Raw genomic sequence first — 4,230 nt, forward strand, 5'->3', positions numbered from 1 at the left:
CAACGTCTCCTTGCTCATTTTCTGTTTCTGTCACTGGTTCAGCACGGAATATGAGGCCCCTCTGTGGCGGGCAGCTTTGTGCCACTGTTATACCCTCCAGCATAATTTGTGCTGGAGCTGCTCAGCACCCTACTAAAGCTGACTGTCACAGTCAGCCACAGCATTCCTACCTGGGGAACCTGAGAAACACTCACATGCACTCCACAGAGTACATCCAACACCAATCAACCAGGCACCGGGCTGGCATTACACCACATCCTGGCTGCCCTGGGTTGCCAATCTCAGGAGCAAGCTTGTTCCTTGCTGCTCCAGCCAGTGCCACAGAAAATGGCCATTTGTCCACACTTCCAGGGAGAAGGGAGCTTGCTGCACAGGACTGCTCCAGGAAGACTGCTCACTGCCAGCAATTCCCAGACTAATGGCCAAATCTCTCTTGCCCCTCGCCCCAGGAAAAATTTCCAGGAGGGAAGGAGTAGTCTGCACATTTTTCTCTGGTTGGGGATCTGATGCCAGCTTCTTCAGCTGTTTGATGCAGTGGCACAGATATTTTGTTTCATTAATCCTGAACCAGGCCATCTGTCACCAGTGGAACAGGTTCCAAGGATTTATAGCATAGAAACACAGTGGGTGTCAGCGCTCCCAGTCAGTTCATGGATCTGCTTGCAGGCTTAATGGAGACTCCTTCATACTCCCCTTCTGAAGTGGAATGGTTCCTGATGTGAGAATTAATCAGTAGCAGACAGACAACCAAATTATTTTCAGGGCAGCCTAAAGGGGTTAACAGGAGGCAAAAGGGAGTGATTCTCTCCTCTTCCTTTTATTTGGTCTTTTATAATTCCTTTCAAAATCTTAGAGGCCTGCTGGGAGGAGCATCCTGTTTCCTCATACCTCCTTCCTAGCTCCAGATGGAACAAAAGTGATACAATATTCTCACACTGAGTATGTCTGGGTCACTGGCCACTGCTATATTATTATTCCAGAACTGGCTCCTGGAAGATTTCAGTCTACATTAAAAGAACCAGCACCAATGGATGTATATTTGTATTGATCTGTCAGACTGTTCACTGGATCAGATTTTCTGTAATCCCTTATCTAGGCATGGCCACCAGCAGTGAAGTTCCTGCCCTTTCTGTGGCCAGCTCTTTTACAAAGTGACTCCCTCATTTGCAAAGCTGTATTTACTTTCTTGATATCACAAGGATTTAAGTATTTCAGATTTATGGCTTACTCTGTGTTTATATGGAATCTCACATAAAGCAGCCTAAAATATCATGGAGCTCCTGCTGGGCTATCTGGAGAAAAGGAGGCAGAATCCAAGTCTCTTCTTGAACTTGGAAGCAGGATTCTCTCCAGTCTTTGGCTCCTTTTATTACCATTAAGATACATTAGCAGAGGGTATTAGAAATATCACCTTTAACATCCTACTGTACAAAATCACTTAGTGAGCAGGAAGATGGAAACACTGGAAGTGCCCCTGCTGAGCAGAAGCCCCACTCTACCACCTGGCCTAGCTGACCTTCACAGAAGCCAAGGGCAGCTGCATTTTGAGCCACATGAAGACAAACGACACAGCCACAACAATGCTGTTCTGCATGCCAGACCAGGCACAGCTAGTTCCACTAATTATATCTTGTGTTTCAACTCCTGCAAACTTCCTGTCCTGGTGTCCATCTTTTTTTTAAGGAAAAGAAAATGACTAAGTGCCATAATTAGTGCAGTCAACCCCACATTTTGAGTGCAAGTCTCACTTGTAAGTTATGGATAAAAAGCTTTATAAAATTTTTAAAGGTTTTAAAGCTCTGTAAGGCTTTCCACTGTATGAAGGAAAAAGTCTGGTTGCAGTTTTTGTAGGAAGTGACAGTTCAAATTTAGGGAGTTCTCATTTTCACTCCCATTTCCCCTTGTTCACTTCAGCACTGTTCTGAATAATTCACTTTGGGTCTAACAGTCTTTGTGTTCTTTGCAACCTGCCCGCTCCCAGCCTGAGGAAAATTATATTCACCCCTTCTAAGCTACAACAGCAGCAGAGCTGCTGCTGTGTTTCACTGAGGTGGTGCAATGCCCTTTTTGTTTTCACAATTATTATGAAAAGGGCTAAAACTGAAAAACATGGCTAAGCAGAAGAGTGCAATTAAAGAAGAGAAACAAAAAAGTACATAAGTATTGGGTTTGTGTGGCAAGGCTTTGGTGGCAGGAGGGGACTTCAGGGCTGGATTCTGTGAGAGGCTGCTGGAAGCTTCCCCTGTGTCCAGTGGAAGCAACGGGTCCAAGTGCCTCTGTGTCAACACTATTGAGAAGGGGAAAAAAAACTGCAACAGCAACTGCAGCTAAAGAGAGGAGTGAGAATATGTGAGAGAAGAGGAAAGAGGGGCAAAGATGAAGCATGATGAACTGACCACAGACCCCGTTTCCCCATCCACCTGCACCAGTGGGTAAAGGAGATAAAGAATTCTGAAATAAAGTTAAGCCCAGAAGAAGGGAGGAGTAGGGGAAAGATGTTTTAAAAATTAGGGGTTTACTTCCCTTACCCTAGTCTGATTTGATTTGTAATAAATTAAATTCCCCAAGTTGAGTGTGTTTTGCCTGTGACAGTAACTGGTGAGTGATCTCCCTATCCTTACCTTGCTTCATAACCCTTTTGTTAAATTTTCTCTCTCCTGTCCAGCTGTGGGAGGGTAGTGATAAAATGGCTTTGGTCTGCACCAGGTATCCAGCTGGGGTAAACCCACCACAATATATTAAGAGGAATTGAGATAGAGGTTTAGTCCCTGTGGAATCAACACAGAAACCAGCTACTCCTTCACAGTTATTCAAATCAGCATATTTGCTCAGCCCTTAGGTCAGTCCTTACTCCTTTCCCATAGGACAGCCTGTCAGCAGGTAAAGACCACAAAGTCTCTGAAAAATGTCCCTAAAGAAAATCTATTAAGTCCTGGTCTGAAGGGGCTTGTGTCCTAGTGAAGAGTGCTTGTTTCCACATGAGACATGATGCTCTCCAGCCTACAGTGCCCAACTCCAGGCAGTAACTACTTCTCTTCCAGAACTAAAATGATCAAGAATATAGTTTCTAAAATAATAAAGATAAATCTGCAGTTAAGCTGGATTTGATGTGAATACCTTATCTGCTAAAGTCAGTTTTACAGTCTCCTATTCTCACTCCTGATTTCCCACCTTAGCTGAAAATATCTGGCAGCAAAGAGACCTTACCCAGAAACTGCCCAGGTAAGACAAGGAGGAGCCCCAGGAGCCCTCAGACACAGGCTCCCACTGAGGAACCTGGGTATAAATCAGCACCTCACCCATACAGCGCTTTTGCAAGCCTCACTCCCCAGCCAGCCCTGCTGTAAGCAGGCTGGTTTTAATTGCTTTGAAGAGGTGTGTTCCTGTTGTACCAGTGCTCACCGCAACAAGCTCAGTGTGGGAGGGCAGAAGGTAAGTGCAAGCCAGCAAGCAGATCTCTGAGGGGATAGGGAGCTGTTCTTGTGCCCCCCAGGCCTGTCTGCCTTCTCTGAGTGGGGTGAAGTGCTGTCAGGATTCCTTGCATCAGCCTGGCTGGGAACAGAGAAAGCTCCCACTGATTTTAGGGACGAGGACGGTGTGCTCCAGCTGTGGCTTCAGGGAGGAGTGTATCAGGGTGCATGGAAAGTGGGACATGTGGTAGCAACAGGAATTATTAGAAAAATGATAAATAATTGCTTTAATTCTTTTGGGTGGGCAGTTGCTGGCTTTGGTGAAGAAGAATTGCATGCACTGTACACACAAACACAGATCAGTTTGAAAATCAGAGCAGGAAACTTAGTGTGAGCATCCTTTCCCTCTGCTGACCCCCTGTGAGCTACTTCCACATCAGCAGAGAGAACCAAACCCTGGGTGGAGTGTGTTTGTGTGCCCAGCAGTTGTCAGCAGGCTGTCCAGAAGTAATGATCTCAGACAAAAATAACCCTGAAAGATCTTTCCAAATATAGTCTCTCATTATTGGTGCTGTATCAGTTTCATTTCAAGCTGTGCCTGGCAGCTTCTCTCTCTTGTCCTCTTTAAGAGGACACTGTCAGGCCTGAGGCACCAGGGCCTATGTCTAAAACATGTTTGTAAAACCTCACCCTATGCACCTGGAGGAGTCCATGCTCACACCACCAATTTGAACCAGCTCTGTGTTACAACCTGATTTAAAGCTTCACTGCTTTCAACAAAAGAGGGAAGGGAGAGTGGGATATGAAATGTCTAATTTTC

Source organism: Pyrgilauda ruficollis, unplaced genomic scaffold (genome assembly GCF_017590135.1).
Source record: "Pyrgilauda ruficollis isolate IOZ18807 unplaced genomic scaffold, ASM1759013v1 scaffold55, whole genome shotgun sequence".
Lineage (NCBI taxonomy): Eukaryota > Metazoa > Chordata > Aves > Passeriformes > Passeridae > Pyrgilauda > Pyrgilauda ruficollis.